Here is an 18,934-nt window from a genome sequence, read left to right as displayed (position 1 = left end):
TTGGTTCCTTGTGAGGGCTGTGAGGGAGATTCTGTTCCACGCCCCTCTCCTGGCTCCTGGTGGTTTGCTGGCAATCTTGGGCATTCCTTGGCTTATGGGAGCATCACCCCAACCACTGGCTCCATCACCCCCATCTCTGCCTTCATTTCCACATAGCATCCTTCTACGTGTGTGTATCTGTCTCCAAATTTCTCCTTTTAATAAGAACACCAGTCATATTGGATTATCATATTGGATTAGGGGTCCACCCTACTCCAGTGTGGGCTAATTACCTTTGCAAATCCCTATTCCCAAGTAAGGTCACTTTCTAAGTTCCTGAGGACTAGAATTTCAACGGATGAATTTGCAGGGGCATAACTCATGGGGGTTAGTAGGAATCTGAGCTAGAAGTAGATTTTCATCAGCCATGGAATTGGGGTATACAAAGTAATTTTAGCTTTATTTGAAAGGGTTAGTAGGTCTGCAACTGACGTACCGCGTGAAGAAACTCCTCAGGGTCTGTCTGTAACTGGTCAAGCACGACATGCCATATTCCTAGGAGAGGTTGCTTCCTCCAAAGCATTCTGCAAGATGCCCGATACCCGTTTCCTTGAGAACAGTGTCTCCTGCTATTTCATGGCCCTGCAGTGCCATGATTTAACCCTGACCGTCTCTCTCCTATCCAGTGGCAAAGAGAAAGGCAGTTGAACTTTACCCCTTTTGGTGGGGGAAGAATCTTGCAGACTAGGTCAGGGGTGAACACACCAGCTTCCCTGGAGAGAAAGCTGGATGGTGAGCCACTTCTTGGGTGTCACTGTCAAAGGCTTTCTTTTCAGAGATGAAGAGCCTGCCGGAGTTTCCTCATTCTTTTTCTATCTGGCAATCCAGCCACAAAGCCATCAGATCTAATTGACTGCAATTAATTGTCTACATGTTCTTTTAAAAAGCGCTCTTGTTAAAGTCCTCTAATTGACTCATTTTCTTCTGTGACAACACAGGCTACAAAGTGGTATTTCAGTGGGAGAGTGAGTCAGGGCTTATTAAATGATCAACAATTTAATTCAGAGCAGATCCTGATTAGGGAGAAAGGGGAACAGTGGAAAATACACCCATTCTTGTCTCTATGAATGATAACTTCTATATGGATTGATTGATTTCTTCCTCCTTCCCTCCCTTCCTTCATTTTCGTGTATACCAAGCCCTGGATTCACAGAATATTTGAGCTATAGAATGGTCTTGGAGAATATTCAGCATGATTTCCAGATAGGGAAACTGAGGCTCGGAGAAGTGGAGCAACCCATCCAAAGAAACACAGCTTTGAGAATAACACAGTTGACTCAATTCCAGGCCTTGGGGTTACTTCACGCTGTCCTATGTCATCCTGCGTATTTGGGGATGAGATAACCCATTTTGGTTTTTGCTATCAAGAAGAGCTATGAAAGCTGTCCTCTGCTCACCCTCACCCCACTTCCCCACTAAATGATGATCGGGCTCATGGACTGGCTTCTGTCTCCATTTTTTAAGATTCTAGCTTTGTTTGTCGTTGGTTGCTTGTTTATCTCATTGGAATGAAGATGATTTCCTAAGGGGTGGCAACTTTGCTGGTTCACGTGGTGCAGAACCAGAATAAAGGCAGACAAGGGCCAGTGGCAAAAGGAGATTCGTTACACAAGAGCGACAACAGCAAGCAATCAAACAATGACACAGCAGCAGAACCAACAATGAAGGCTTCTGAGCTTGGTGGCAAAAGCTGATGGCCCTCATTTTCCGATTGCAGATTCTCTGGACAAGTGGTTCAGGCTCTGTGAACCTGGAGAGGAGCTGCAGAAATCCACCCATGGACCAGAGGGGAGGGATCAGCTATTACAGTCATACGACAAATTACTTTGCCAAAACTTCATGTCACATGGCGTTGAACAGTAATCCCCAGAGCCATGAGTCCCTGGCTCGCTGCAAGAGACAGGCTTAGTGGAGATGATTCCAGATGCCGATGTGCTCCAGGCTCAGCATTCCGTCCCGGACATTCTGTTGCACAAATCTACCTATTACACGTCTGTGTAAAGATGGCTCCCCTCCCTTGGTTTGTTCTTGGTCCCAGCTGGAAAGGGGAGATATTAGCAGCTGTGTTCTTACGCAATAGCTTTAGAGTCAGGCCCAGGTGTAAATTTTAGCTCTGCCGCCACTAGCTGAGTGACCTAACACACATGTCTTGATCTCCTGGTCTTCAGTTTCCCAACCTGTTAAATAGTGGTAATGATAGTACTCAGCTCACGGGGTCGTTGTGCGAATGACCTGAGATGATGGATGGAAAGGGCTCAGCTCGGTGTCTGGAAGATGGGGGCGCCTCCTAAATGATTCCCATCCTCGAGGCCCCAGTGAGTACATTGGATTCGTGGTCTCACAGCTGCAAATCACCACAGTCTCTTTTCCACCAGTGCTTCAGAAGCTTTCATGTGGCTAAGAGGTCCCCCCGGGCAGTTTGCTAAAAATGGTGATTTCCGGATTCCACCCCCAGACAGTCTGAGTTAGCAGATTTGGGTCGGGACCCAGGCATTTCTGCATTTTAACCAGCATCCCACGTGATCCTGGGCGGTCGTGAAACACACTTTGAGAAACCTCTTCGTACAGTTAAGGGAGGTGGGAATACGCCATGTCTGCCTGCTTCCCCTTTGTCTTCCTGGGGGAGTTTGTGGTACATGCTTACGGCTCCTATGTCTCATGTCTCGAAATAAAATGAAATGCTCTAGTCCAGGGGCTCCGAATTCAAATACTCACATGATATGAGAGCAGCAGGCTGGGGTGGGACTCTCAGCCCTGGAAGTTAGGTTTCTTGCAGAGGCAGCAGCTATCACCCATCTGCCAACATCTGACATCTGGGGCTGCGGAGACCCAGCATGGCTGCCTTTCCCAGTTTTTGCAAAGGATTCCCCAAATGTAGGCATTATCATCAAATCGCTTCATTTTTAAAAGTTGGAAACCATTTACTATTATTTTATTTTATTTTTACATTCATGTGGGCCGAACCAAACATATTGATGAGTCTGAAGTGGCCCATGGGTTGCCGGTTGATCATCTTGGGGCTGCTCCTCTGGTCTTCTTACTTGTCAGATGAAGAAAATGGGGAACAGAGACGGAAGGGGAGATGCCAAAGGCTATGCAGCTTGGGGGTTCTGGGAGCCAGGACCGGGCTCTGCTTCTATAGCATGATTGGGGTGATCAGCGCTTTTTTTTCCAGGAGCAGGGATGCAGGGCCACACCCCAGAGCATCCACGGGCTTCCTCCCTGCTCTGGCTCCAGCACCGGCTGGGAGGCCAGGAGCGGGCAAACGGAGCCGAGCTTCCTCATCCCTCCGCTGCCACCTTCGGCTTTGATATCTTGATGTTCCAGTTCCAGCAGCTCGAGAGGCAGCGGCAGCAGGCTGCCGGCCCCAGCAGCCGCCTCACACCAAAACAGCTCTTGGCAGGGCTGGCTGGGGACTTCAAAGGTGGAAAATTGCCCTGGGATAGCTTCTCGAAGGCGCCTTCCCAGTGTGAACAGCACGAGCAGAGAAGGAGATCAAAGTGGGACCAACCTTTGGTTACACGGAAAGGACGTGCAGGGTCTGCTCTGTGCTGAGTGGACCTTGGGTTGAGCCTGTCCTGCCCTCTTGGTGCTTACAATCTAGTGGGGGATATATATATATATGAATTCGGGGGAGGGGGGAATTCGGGCACATAGCATTCACTCTATGACAACATCTCAGATTAAATGTCTTCTCTGACTGCACAATCCATATTCAGTCCACTAGTCATTCTCTTTTTTTTTTGGGGTACGCGGGCATCTCACTGTTGTGGCCTCTCCCGCTGCGGAGCACAGTCTCCGGACGCGCAGGCTCAGCGGCCACGGCTCACGGGCCTAGCCGCTCCGCGGCATGTGGTATCTTCCCGAACCGGGGCACGAACCCGTGTCCCCTGCATCGGCAGGTGGACTCTCAACCACTGCACCACCAGGGAAGCCCGTCATTCTCTTTTATAACATCATGGTTTGTCTTTCAAAGCAATTGGCACAATTTGTATACGTATATTTATATATTGTGCCAATTGCTTTGAAATTATTCTGGGCCCTGGCAGAGACCAGAACAAAACCAAACCAGCCTTTGGTAGGGTTTTGATCTTTTGAATAAGGACAGTAATATTAGTAATGCGTTAATGTTGAATGCGCTCTATATGTCAGCCACTGTGCTTAGTACTTTTCATATATTACCTATTTTAACCCTCATAACAACCATTTGAGGTAAACACTATTGTTATCATCCCACTTTTATAGCTGAGGAAACTGAGGCCAGAGAGATTAAGCAATCATCCAGCTAGTTAAGTACCCATGGTACATTTGTCAAGATTGACCATATCCTGGGCCATAAAACAAGTCTTAATAAATTTAAGAATCAAAATCATACAAAGTGTGTTTTCTGACCACAATGTAATTAAATGAGAAACCAATAAGTAGAAGATGTCTGGGAAAACCCCAAATATCTGGGAATTAAATGATACATTCCTAAGTAATTCATGGATTGAAGACAAAATCACAAGGGAGATTAGAAAATATTTTTAACGAAAAAACGACAAAAATGTGACATGTCAAAATTTGTGGATGAAGCTAAAGCAGTGTTTAGAGGGAAAGGTATAGCTTTAAATGCTTATCTTAGACAAGAAGAAATATCTAAAGTCAATGACTAAAGTTTTCTCCTTAAGAATATAGGAAAGAAGAGCAAGTAGACAAAAGTAAATATAAAGAAGGAGCTAATGATAATAAGAGCAGAAACTGATGAAATACAAGACATAGAGACAATACAGAAAATTAGTGAAGTCTAAATTTGATTCTTTAAAAATAATCAGCAAAACTGACAAATTTTTAACTAGATTAATCCAAGGGGAAAAGAAAGGATATCAATTAGCAAAATCAGAAATGAAAAAGGGATTGTCACCACAGATCCCTTAGATATTAAGAGGATAATAAGAAAATATTATGAATACCTTTATGCCAGCAAACTTGATAAATTAGATGAAATGGATGAACATTTTGAAAAATAGAACTAACCAAAATTGACACAAGAAATATAAAATCTAAATAGTCCTATGCCTATTAAAGAAATTAAATTTGTTATTAAATTTTTTTCCTAAAAAGGTAAACGTCAGGCCCAAATGGTTTCACTGGTGAATTCTATCAAACATTCGAGAAAGAAATAACACCAATATTACATAAATATTTTCAAAATACAGAGGAGAAAGAATTACTTCCCAACTGTTTTCTGAGTCCAATATATTTTTAATAACAAAACCTGACATAGGCATTATTAAAAATATAATAAAATTATAGACCAATATTCTCCATAAATACAGGCACAAAAATCCTTGACAAAATAGCAAATTGAATCCAACAATATGTAAAAATGATAATACACCATGACCAAGTAGGGTGTAACCCCCAAATGAAAGTTAGTTTAATATTTGAAAATCAATCTTTAAATATAATTCAACAAAGTAAATGAAAAATCAATTCACTGCATTGAATGAAATTGATTATTTCAACAGCTTCAGGAGAAGCATTTGAAAAACAAAAAATTCTACTCATTCAAAGTAAAAACTCATAGCAAACGAGAAATAGTAGAGAACTTTTTTCAAAATGTTAAAAAGCATCTGTAAAAATAATCTATAGATAACATCATACTTAATGACAAAAGATTGAATTATTTTCCCTTGAGATCTATTACAAGGCAAGGATGCTTGGTTCACCACTTCTATTCAACCTTCTTGTATCTTACTGCTGCATAAGGCAAGAAAAAGAAATAAAAGGCATAAAACTTAAAAAGAAAGTAACAACTCTTTATCTGCTTGCAGGTACGATAATAATTTATGTGGAAATCCAAAGAAGATTAAAAAACAACTATTAGAACAAATAAGTGAATTTAGCAGTGTTGCAAGATACAAGGTTAAAATACAAAAACTCATTGTATCCTTATATACTAACAACAAACAATTGATGAAATCAAGGAAACAATCCCATGTATGGTAGCATCAAATAACACTGAATACCTAGGAAGAAATCTAACATAAGACATTCCAACAGCACATTAAAAGGATCATACACCATGATCAAGTGGGGTTTATTCCAGGAATGCAAGGATTCTTCAATATATGCAAATCAATCAATGTGATACACCATATTAACAAACTGAAGGAGAAAAAACATATGATCATCTCAATAGATGCAGAGAAAGCTTTCGACAAAATTCAACACCCATTCATGATAAAAACCCTGCAGAAAGTAGGCATAGACAGAACTTTCCTCAACATAGTAAAGGCCATATATGACAAACCCACAGCCAACATCGTCCTCAATGGTGAAAAACTGAAACCAGTTCCACTAAGATCAGGAACAAGACAAGGCTGCCCACTCTCACCACTATTATTCAACATAGTTCTGGAAGTTTTAGTCACAGCAGTCAGAGAAGAAAAAGAAATAAAAGGAATCCAAATCGGAAAAGAAGAAGTAAAGCTGTCACTGTTTGCAGATAACATGATACTATACATAGAGAATCCTGAAGATGTTACCAGAAAAATACTAGAGCTAATCAATGAATTTCGTAGAGTAGCAGGATACAAAATTAATGCACAGAAATCTCTGGCATTCCTATACACTAATGATGAAAAATCTGAAAGTGAAATTAAGAAAACACTCCCATTTACCATTGCAACAAAAAGAATAAAATATCTAGGAATAAACCTACCTAAGGAGACAAAAGACCTGATGCAGAAAATTATAAGACACTGATGAAAGAAATTAAAGATGATACTAATAGATGGAGAGATATACCATGTTCTTGGATTGGAAGAATCAACATTGTGAAAATGACTCTACTACCCAAAGCAATCTACGGATTCAATGCAATCTGTATCAAACTACCACTGGCATTTTTCACAGAACTAGAACAAAAAATTTCACAATTTGTATGGAAACACAAAAGACCCCGAATAGCCAAAGCAATCTTGAGAACGAAAAATGGAGCTAGAGGAATTATGCTCCCAGACCTCAGACTATATTACAAAGGTACAGTAACCAAGACAGTATGGTACTGGCACAAAAACAGAAATATAGATCAATGGAACAGGTTAGAAAGCCCAGAGATAAACCCATGCACATATGGTCACCTTATCTTTGATAAAGGAGGCAATAATATATAGTGGAGAAAAGACAGCCTCTTCAATAAGCGGTGCTGGGAAAACTGGACAGGTACATGTAAAAGTATGAGATTAGAACACTCCCTAACACCATACACAAAAATAAGCTCAAAGTGGATTAAAGACCTAAATGTAAGGCCAGAAACTATCAAACTCTTAGAGGAAAACATAGGCAGAACACTCTGTGACATAAATCACAGCAAGATCCTTTTTGACCCACCTCCTAGAGAAATGGAAATAAAAACAAAAATAAAGAAATGGGACCTAATGAAACTTTAAAGCTTTTGCACAGCAAAGGAAATCATGAACAAGACCAAAAAACAACCCTCAGAATGGGAGAAAATATTTGCAAATGAAGCAACTGACAAAGGATTAATCTCCAAAATATACAAGCAGCTCATGCAGCTCAATAACAAAAAAACAAACAACCCAATCTAAAAACGGGCAGAAGACCTAAATAGACATTTCTCCAAAGAAGATATACAGACTGCCAACAAACACATGAAAGAATGCTCAACATCATTAATCATTAGAGAAATGCAAATTAAAACTACAGTGAGATATCATCTCACACCGGTCAGAATGGCCATCATCAAAAAATCTAGAAGCAATAAATGCTGGAGAGGGTGCAGAGAAAAGGGAACACTCTTGTACTGCTGGTGGGAATGTAAATTGATACAGCCACTATGGAGAACAGTATGGAGGTTCCTTAAAAAACTACAAATAGAACTACCATACGACCCAGCAATCCCACTACTGGGCGTATACCCTGAGAAAACCATAATTTAAAAAGAGTCATGTACCACAATGTTCATTGCAGCTCTATTTACAGTAGCCAGGAGATGGAAGCAACCTAAGTGTCTACTGACAGATGAATGGATAAAGAAGATGCGGCACATATATACAATGGAATATTACTCAGCCATAAAAAGAAACGAAATTGAGTTATTTGTATTGAGGTGGATGGACCTAGACTCTGTCATACAGAGTGAAGTAAGTCAGAAAGAGAAAAACAAATACCATATGCTAACACATATATAGAGAATCTAAGAAAACAAACAAACAAACAAACAAAATGGTCATGAAGAACCTAGGGGTAAGATGGGAATAAAGACACAGACCTACTAGAGAATGGACTTGAGGATATGGGGAGTGGGAAGGGTAAGCTGGGACGAAGTGAGAGAGTGGCATGGACATATATACACTACCAAACGTAAAATAGATAGCTAGTGGGAAGCAGCCGCATAGCACAGGGAGATCAGCTGGGTGCTTTGTGACCGCCTGGAGGGGGGGTATAGGGAGGGTGGGAGGGAGGGAGACGCCAAGAGGGAAGAGTTTTAGGAACATATGTATATGTATAACTGATTCACTTTGTTATAAAGCAGAAACTAACACACCATTGTAAAGCAATTATACTCCAATAAAGATGTTACAAAAAAAAATAAATAAAAGACATTCAGGATTTCTACAGTGAAAACTACAAAGTATTGATGAGAGAAATTAAGAAAGACTTAAACAAATGGAAAAATGTCATGTTTATGGTTTCCAAGACACAGTATTATTAATATGACTCTTTTCCCTAAATTGAACTATGTTCAATGCAATCCCAATAAAATTCTGAATTTTTTTAGTGGAAACTGACAAGTGGATTCTAATATTTGTGTGGAAATACAAAGGGTGTAGAATAACAAAAGCAATTTTTAAAAGGGAGTTGGAGAACTTAACCAGCTTGTGTTCAAGACTTACTATAAAGTTACAGTGATCAAGATAGTTTGGGTATTAGTGAAAATATAAACATATAGATCAGTGGAACAGATTAGAGAGTCCATAAATAGACCCACATGTATTTGGTCAATTGTTTTGACACAGGTGCCAAGGCAATTTTGTGAGAAAAGAAGAGTCTTTTCAACAAATGGTACAAGATGTTCATGTGAGGAAAAAGTGAATATTGATGGTTAACCCATACCATACACAAAAAATTGATTCTAAATGGATTATAGACCCAAATGTAAAACTTAAAAGAACTGTAAAACTTCTAAAAGAAACCATAAGAGAATATTTTTGCAAATCTGGAGTAGGCAAAGTTTTATTAGATAACACACAGAAAGCACAAGCCATAAAAGAAGAAAATAATAAATTAGACTTCAATTAAAATAAGAGCCTTTTGTTCTTTGAAGGACATCATTAAGAAAGTACAAAGGCGAGCCACAGATTGGGAGGAAATGTTTGCAACATATATGTCAGAAAAAGGCTCTGTATTCAGGATAAAAAGAACACTGACAGCTCAATAATAAAAAGACAGTGAGAAAATGGGCAAAAGATTTGAAGAGATACTTCTCAAAAGAAGATATGAGAAAGGTGCTCAACACCATTAGTCATCAATGAAATGCAAATTTAATGGCAATGAGATACCACTACATGCCGGCTAGAATGGTTAAAATCAGTGGTGTTCTGGTAACTGTTTAAGAGCTAGGTCTGGGCAGGGTAGGAGTAGAGGAAGCCTGACTAGCAGTGTTTGCTGATTTCTATGATGTAAATACTCTCACTATGATCAATTTCAAGCTACCAACAAGATGTCAATGAACCCAGAGCTGGGAAGAGATGCATACAATTGGCTCCCACAAACTGGTGCAAGCTAGCTCCAGCACACTACTAAAATGTTTAAAACTGACTGGCCCTCTTCCACTGGTAGAGATATGGGGCAGCTGGAACTCTCTTACACTGCTGTTGAGGATGTAAGATGATAAAACCGCTGGGCAAGAAGAGTTTTGCAGTTAAACATCATATGCTATATAACTCAGTCATTGAACATCTGGGCATACTCAAGTTCACAGCAGCTTCATTTGTAATAGCCCCAGATTGGAAACAACCCAAATGTTCACCAGCAGACGACATACTGTGGCACATTCACACAATGGAATATTAGCCAGCAATGGAAAGGAATGAGCTGTTGGTACACAAACCATATGGACGAATCTCAAAACTATTAGACTGAGTGAAAGAAGACAGAAAAGAAAAAGAATACGTGATGTCTGCTTCAATATACAAGGTTGGGGCTTCCCTGGTGGTACAGTGGTTTAAGAATCTGCCTGCCAATGCCTGGGACACGGGTTCGAGCCCTGGTCTGGGAAGATCTCACGTGCCACGGAGCAACTAAGCCCGTGCACCTCAAGTACTAAGCCTGCGCTCTAGAGCCTGCGAGCCACAACTACTGAGCCCACATGTTACAACTACTGAAGCCCACGCGCCTAGAGCCCATGCTCTGCAACAAGAGAAGCCACTGCAATGAGAAGCCCACACACTGCAACAAAGAGTAGCCCCCGCTCGCTGCAACTAGAGAAAGCCCGTGCGCAGCAACGAAGACCCAATGCAGCCAAAAATAAATAAATTAATTAAAAAATATATATATATATACACAAGGTTTGTTGTTTTTTTTTAATGGAATCTATAGTGACAAAAACATATCGGTGTTTGCCTAGTGAGGGGGTGGAAGGATGGATTACGATGGGCACAAGGTAATCTTTGATGGTCGGGAAATGTTTGTAATCCTGATTATGGAGATGGACTCATGGGTGTATACATATGTCAAAACTGATCAAGCTATACATTTTAAATATGTGCCGTTTCGTGTACTTCAATTATATCTCGATGAAAGTGAAAAAATATTTTAAAAAGTGCAAACTCCTGGGCTTGACCCCAAGCTCGGAGATGGGAGAACTGAGAGAGGAGCTGGACTTGAAGTTTAATAAACTCCTCAGATGATTCTTAGAAACTGGGAGACCTGCTGAAGAGGAACACCCCAAATTTAATCAGGTGTGACAAGTTTGATTTTCAAGGTGGATAAAGGAAGGTGTGTTTATACTTCAAAGTAGAGCCTGTGTTTTAATAGCCCAGCAGTAGCATTTGCATGGCCTAACTGTCCTAGCTTGTGCTAGGTGCTCCCCCATGATGTAGGTTTGTCTGACTTTGCCCCCACTAGGTGGCAAAGATGGGAGAGTTGACTGTCGGGGCAGCTGAGAATTACAAGGGTAGGTTCAAGTCTCCTTTCTACCACTTCCTAGCTGAGTGACCTCTTGGCCACATCTCTCTGTCTCAATTACCTACTGCTGTGGATCCAAGCCAGTCCAAGACATTGCAGCTTAAAACAAATGCTCATCACCCGGTGATCTGGATAGGGCTTAGTGGGGACAGTTAGTCTCTACTTCATGTAGGGAGTGTCAGCTGGGGTGCTTCTCCGAGGCTGAAGGATCCACTTCCAATCCACCTGGGTGCTGGCTACCTCCTGGGCGCTCTGGCACAATTGTAGACTGAGCCTCTGTCCCTCTCCAGATAGATCTTTCCATGAGCTGCTCTTTATCGTTTCCTTATAGCATCACGGCTGGGTTCTAAGAGAGAGTGTTAAAGAGGATGAGGCAGAAGTTGTATCCCCTTTTACGATCTAGTCTCAGAAGTCACACAGCGTCACCTTGCCCGGCTGATCATCCTTTAACACCTTCCCTCTTGTTCATCCTCTTGCAGCCACGCTGGTCCTTCTGTTCCTCTAAAGCTCTAAGTCTGTTCCTGTTCCAGTGTGTTGGTACCTGCTCTTCCCTCGGCCTGAAGCACTTCCCCTTGCCCCGCAGATCTGCACAAGACAGACCCCTTCTCATCATTTAGGTCTCAGCCAAATGTCATCACCTCAGAGAAACTTTCCCTTCTGATCTTCCCTTCCCACCCCTGCAAATCTTGCCAGCACTATTCAATAGAACTTTCTGGCATCATGGAAATATTCTTTACCTGCGCTGTTGCCTATGATAGCCACTATCCACAAAATTTTCAGAACTGGAGTTCAGCTTTTCCTTGATTTTAATAAGCTTCCAATTAAATTTAAATATCTGCATAGAGCTAGTTGCTACCACATTGGTGAGCTCAGCTCTATTCCATCATTTCATCCTATTTTCTTCATAGTAGCTGTCACCATTCAAAATTATTTACTATTTCTTTTTATGTTTTCAACTTTTTTATTATGACAAATTCAACTCTATAGAAAATTGCAAGAATACTAGAATGAACCCTTCACCTAGATTAATTGAGTGACTGTCTTGCCAAATGTGCTTTATCTTCTATATGGGTGTATATAATTTTTGGCGGGAGGTGGCTGAACCCTTTGACAGTTAGTTGCAGATATCATAGCATTTCACCCCTAAACACCCCTAAGAACAAGGACATTCATGCTATCACCATGCTGAAGGAATTTAACACGAACACGATACTATTATCTAATACTGATATCATACCATTGTCTGATATGTCACCTGTATTCAGCTTTCACAAATTGTCCCCCAAATGTCTTCTGTGGCATTTTTTTCTTCTGATCTGGGATGCAATACACAATCACGTGTGGTGTTTGTCTTATCTCCTTATTCTCCTTTAATCTGAAACAGTTCTTAGCCTTTCCTGGTCTTTCATGACCTTGGCATTTTTGAAGAGCAGAAGCCAGTTGTATTGAGAAATGCCCTTGGACTTGGGTTTGTTTGCTTGTTTCCTCGTAATTGCATTCAGGTTATGCATTTTGGCTGGAGAGCCACTTAGGGACGTGTTCTCAGTGCATCAAATCAGGAGGCACCTGATATTAATTTGTTCTATTATTGGGGACACTTGTTTTGATCACTTGGTAAAGGTGGTATTCACCAGAGCTCTCCATTGTCAAGGAACTGTTTTATTTTTTTCCCTTGGCAGTTTATAACTAGTCTATAGGGAGATCCTTTGGGACTATGTGACTATCCTGTTTCTCGTTTCATTCAATGGTTTTGACATTCATCGATAATTAAGCCTGAATCAATTATTGCTATGGAGTTGCAAAATGATTTTTTTTCCTCTTTATTTCCTTCTCTATCTATGAGTTGGCCTTCTACTGTAAAGAAGATCTTTCCTTTCCCCTTTTATATTTATGTATTTATATGTCTGTTTGAATCAGAATAAACTCATGGATTTCATTTGATGTATTATACTCCATTACTGTCATTATTCATTTTGATATTAAAATTGATCCAGTCTAGGCCAGTGGGAGCTCCTGTAAGCTGGTGTCTATGTTCTTCTGACACACCCCCTTCAATCCTTGAGACTTCCTTTCTGACATAATAAGATATTCCAGGTTTACCTTAATTAATTAATTAGCCAATTAAAATGTGTATTATGTTTCTCTCCCATCAGAAGATAAGCTCTTCTCTCTCCTAAGATGCTTCACACTTAAATGCTTAGGTACAAATTGGACAAGAGCAGTCTTAGAAATCTATTTCTGGAACTAACAAGGGCCATCCTGCATGAAAAGGAAAGAAGGTTCAAATTCCATGCAGTTCTTAGCTGTTTGATCATAACAGCAGAGTGTAGAGTCAGTGAGGCTGCATAAGCGATGAAAACCATGGCCCATAGGGCTAGGCCTTCCCAGGTTCCTCTCTGCACTTCATTAATTGTATACATTTGCTCATCTAGTGTTTCCAGGAGCTCTGTGAAATATCTTCATTTGTAGATGAGGAACCTGAGGTACAGAGTAGTTAACTAAATTACCCAAGGTCACACAGCTAGATGGTGAGGAAGTCCAGGTAGGAGCCTATGGAGAGGCTTTTCCAATTACCCTGGAGGGTGAGAGCAGACCTAGGTGAAGCAGAGCCCTTTATACCTGGCCTGGCCATGCACACCTCCCCGCAACCCCCTGAAGAGTGTAGGCAGAGGGGGTCACTGCTCGTGGCGAAGTGACCGGGGCCTGCAAAGGAGTGACAGTGCTTTTTACTACCAGAGGTTTATCAGTGATGCTGCAGACCATATGTGGCAGCAGAATAGTGGGTAAGATCATGAACTTGAGTCAGACCTGGGTTTTCATCCTGAATGGGAGATCTCGAGTAAGTTACCTAGCCTCTCTGGGTCTTAGTTTCCTTATCTGTAGAAGGGTGGGGAGGGGGCGAGGAGGGATAAATTAGGAGATTGGGATTGACATATACACACTACATATATAAAATAGATACTCAATAAGGACCTACTGTAGAGCACAGGGAGCTCTACTCAATACTCTGTAATGGCCTATATGGGAAAAGAATCTGAAAAAGAGTGGGTATATGTATATGTATAACTGATTCACTTTGCTGTACACCTGAAACTAACACAACATTGTAAATCAACTATACGCCAGTAAAATTTTTTTTTAAAAATTAAAAAAAAAAAACTTCAGGGCTTTTGCACTGGCTGTTCTCTCTGCCTACAATGCTCTTCCCCCTACACTCACATAGTTAACCCCTTTATATCCCTTATATCTTTATTAAAATCACTGAGCCCTACCTCGATCACCCTACTTAAAAATAAAATTCACCCTCTCCACTCCATCGCCTTCTCCTGGCTCTATTCCTACCCTCCCCACCCCTCCCCCCCACCCCAGGCACTTCTTACCACTAACGATACATCATTCACTTATTTATTATTTTCTTTGCTCATTGTATTTCTCACCACAGTAGAATGTCATCTCCACCAGAGCAAGGACTTTGGTCTCTCTGGGTCTCTGAGAAAAGTGCCTGGACATAATAATAGTTCAATAAATATTCCTGGTTGTTGTCACCATAAACAAACCTCACCACAGTGCTAAATTTTTAGGAAATGCTCAAAACAAGCAACGTCATCAAATCATGTTGATGTTTCAGTCCCTCTGGAATGTGATCGTGGTTTTAATGCCAAATTCCTGTCATTTTTAGTTACGGCCTAAGGCCTCCAAATAAGTCTGGGACTTCCTCTTTCTCTACCTTACATCCCCCTTTCCACTGTGACCTGCAGCGTATCCTTACCTGGAGCTTGCAGAAATGCAGACTCTTGGGCCCCACCTCAGCCTGACGCAGTCAGAACATGCATTGGAACAAGACCGCCGGGTGACTTGTGTCAGGTCAAGTTGCTAGCGTCCATCACTTTCTTCTTTCCTGGAATCTCTCTTTTCCTGCTCCCCAAATCTTTCATCCATGCTGCCCTAGCTTTCTAATTTGACTTAAAGCTTCTTTCCTATGAACATTAGCTCTCTGGTGCTCCAAGGGGACTTTTCATGTTCCTCTGCCTACACATCTTGTCTCCTCGAGGTGCCCCTTCATCAGATGGGGAGCTGTTTGGAGCCAGAGGCTCTCCCTACCTACCTCCACCTCCCACTGCCTCCGCCTGCCTTAACTTACTAGGATCTGTCCCGAGAGCAGATGAATCATTTCACGTCTTTGTTTCCTTCTAAAGATGTTTAACACAGCATTGCTTTCATGGATTCTTAGGTCTCCATGCTTCCTAAAAAGGCAGGACCACTCTGTCTTCCCTGGTATGCAAATTCACTTTTGTTTTAGCCAGTGAACATTGGGAAGAGCCTGAGTGCCAGTCCCTAGATAAAGTGGCTGCCAGGGAAATAAATATGCTTGAGACACAATTCCTGGAAATAAGCTCACAGCCTTGTGGACACCCCACGTGGACACACTAACAGGAGTCTTCGTTGTAATATCATCCAATTCGGTGGCAAACATCTAAATGCGCACCTGCAGGAATAAAAAAAAATCTATGGCACAATCATACTGTCAAATTCTATGTAGCAGTGTATTTATTTATTTATATTTATTTTTGGCTGCATTGGGTCTTCGTTGCTGCACGCGGGCTTTCTCTAGTTGTGGCGAGCGGGGGCTACTCTTCATTGCAGTGCGCGGGCTTCTCGTTGTAGTGGCTTCTCTTGTTGCAGAGCATGAGCTCTAGGCACACAGGCTTCAGCAGTTGTGGCTCACGGGCTCTAGAGCGCAGGCTCGGTAGCTGTGGTGCACAGGTTTAGTTGCTCCGCGGCATGTGGGGTCCTCCCGATCCACGGCTCGAACCCACGTCCCCTGCATTGGCAGGCGATTCTTAACCGCTGCGCCACCAGGGGAGTCCCTATGTAGCAGTTTTTAAAGAAAGGGAGATAAATATAGAATTACTGCCAGAGAAAGATCTCCAGGACAGGATGAGTGAAAGAAAACATCTTGCAGAATATGTGCCTTTTGATGCTGATTAGAGCCTAAATATAAACATTTATATTTAATGTGTACAGAAAGGATTGAATGGACACACAAACTAATGACAGTGATCAAGGGAGACTTTAGCCTTATCTGTCATTTTTTTTTTTAACATGGAGAACATTTGTATGTATTATTTGGGCAATTATAGAATTCATAATAATTTTAAAACATAACACTATTCAATTCAAATTAAAGATATAGGGCAAGAGCAACCAATGTGACCAGAACTGGGGGGTGGAGAGATATCATAGGCTTTGGAAACAACTTTATGTGGCCAAGGTACAATCGTTCCGATTATATGGATGACTTGACTGGGACCAGCAATGGTTAAGTGACTTGCTTAGAGTCCCATAGCTACTAGATAAGATAGGTCGAATGGAGCACAGGTGCTTTGTGCTAAATGTGGAGTGGTCCCTGAGTGAAGGATGAGAAAAGCAAGTGCCCTCCTCCACCACTAGGTTAGATGTGGCCATCCCCACCTAACCCAACATGCCTGAGTCTGATCTGCATTTATCCATTTTTTGGCCTCCATCCCAAGACTCCCTTCCTTAAGATGATGGAGACACGAAAGTTTCCTCTTTCCCTGAGGGCATCCACCTCCCCCTCTCCCTTTTATCTGCTTCCTACAAACTTAGATTTTTGGTCTTGACATCTGCTACAACTGTGCAAGAGGAACTTTACAGATTACTGCTCCTCTTGCAATATTCTGAGCTATAGGCCAGAAATCTGGATTCCCAGCTTCTTCTCCCAAGTTCTCAGCTTCACCGTAAACCCCAGCCCAGGCACCACACAGCTAGGCAAGACCAATTTCCTGGACACAGGTCTGATCAGGCATTACCTCTGGGGAGCAAGGGTCTTCTATTTTTGTGATTCTTGTACACTCTAAAAATAAGTTGCGGAGGCAAGCAGAGCACATAAAATCAAACAACATTAACAATAAAAGACTTGACTTCAAAAGTGTCTATACTCATTTCAGAAAACCATAGAGCTGAAAATTATTTCCCAGTCAATAAACATCCAGCAGTAATCAAGCTAGAACGAGATCATGAGTATGACACACCTTGCTAAGTGCTCAGTACACAGTGAATGTCAGGAAGGGGGTTTGAAACAACTGAAGCATTGTTCTCAAAGGTGCCCTGTATATATACTGAAATGAACAAAAGGAGGTTTTAGTGTTTCTCAAAACAAAGACAGCTAGCTCTGGAACCGATAGTTAAACATGAGAACATCATAAAAGGCTGAACATGGGAATCAACTCTACCAAGGGTGAGAGCAGGTAGGCCTGGAAGAACCAGATTTGGAAACAACATCTCCAGTTTTGTTTGCCCAAATTTGCCAAGCATAATAGATTAGGAGCCCTTATGGATGTACCCAACTAATTGCACTCAATTATTTGTACACTTCAGATGACCTTTCAGCAATGAGCCCAATTAATTAAATGCAGACACACAAGTCAGATTTGGAAGGAAGGGGGAGGGCTGGGTTCATTTCAAAATTAAACCTGTGTTATTTTATTTTGAAAAGTCACTGAGAGGACACATGTAAAAACAGTAGTTCATATGGAACATTCCTTCAGGATATGGTAGAGAATATTTACTAGGACTTCCTGGGACCTGTCAAAGCCCTGAGGTTCATAATGCCAGAGATGGAGGGAAAGGGGAGAAGATTGTCTTAGCAGGAGTAGGGCTGATCTTCATGGCCTAGGAGAGGGAAGGCAGGTGGAAAACAGGCCTAGGGTGATTTGAAAATCAAGTGAAAATCAGGTTCAATGCATTGCTAGAGTCTTCATCTAGTCTTTATCAAGGAAACCTCAAATCCCATTAGGCAGGACAGAAGGAATGGATAATTTCTAGAGACAATGTTTCTCACATTTCCATCACTCATGAACAGCTTCACAATTTTTACAATATTCAAGTGATTTGTCCTACTGTTTCCATTTTTCCTATAAATCGGTAAAATGATTTCCCAAAGGGTTGCGCCATCTGTCACTGCCACCACTGTGTCCTATCTAGCCTTTTCACCACACCAGCGTCATCTACCAGATCCACCTGCCCACCCAGTGAGGCCCCTTGGGGACGGGTTCCCTTTATTTTGAACAAACCACAGAAAATGCCCCAATTTCTCATTTGCCAGTTTTAAAACATCCCCTTCCCTCTTCAGCCCATGCAGCCTGACTTCCTTAATGATATTCCAGAACGACTGCTCACGAAGTCCTTCATTCTACAAACATTTCTCTTTTAGAGTCCTCTTCATTCATAGCTGAAATTCAGCTAGCTCTCCCATCAGAGGCAGAGGGGAAATTGCTAGCAAGGAAGGGGCCAGAGGTATGTGCTTCCAAATACATACATTTTGGATGCCCCAGCAGGTTTCCAGGTAGATTGGTTCAAGCTTTCTTGGTTAAGTCAGGTCAACCATCCTTTGCTGTGAAGGCTTAGCCCTGGAATTGCTTTAGAGGCCATGCTGATTCCCTCTGATCTTTAACTCAGACTGCAGAAGGTCCCTACCCCAGTCCAGCCTCAGAAGTGGCTCTAAAGCTGCTTGACTCAGAGGCCTACCTGTGGATTAGTGATGGGTATGCATGGAGAGTTGGAGAGCTGATGAGAATTTTGATAGCCAATGAGAGCCGTGGAGATTTCTGAGATACGGGGCCCAATTTCTCTACTGACAGAAAAAAAGGCAGCCCCCTCAGAGCCGGTGGAGGTGAGA

Source organism: Delphinapterus leucas, chromosome 3, assembly GCF_059928025.1.
Source record: "Delphinapterus leucas isolate spDelLeu-1000000601 "Yukka" chromosome 3, BTC_Dleu_Yukka2, whole genome shotgun sequence".
In the NCBI taxonomy this organism is placed as follows: domain Eukaryota; kingdom Metazoa; phylum Chordata; class Mammalia; order Artiodactyla; family Monodontidae; genus Delphinapterus; species Delphinapterus leucas.
The sequence above is the reverse complement of the archived record's forward strand: the minus strand, read 5'-3'. Positions refer to the sequence as shown.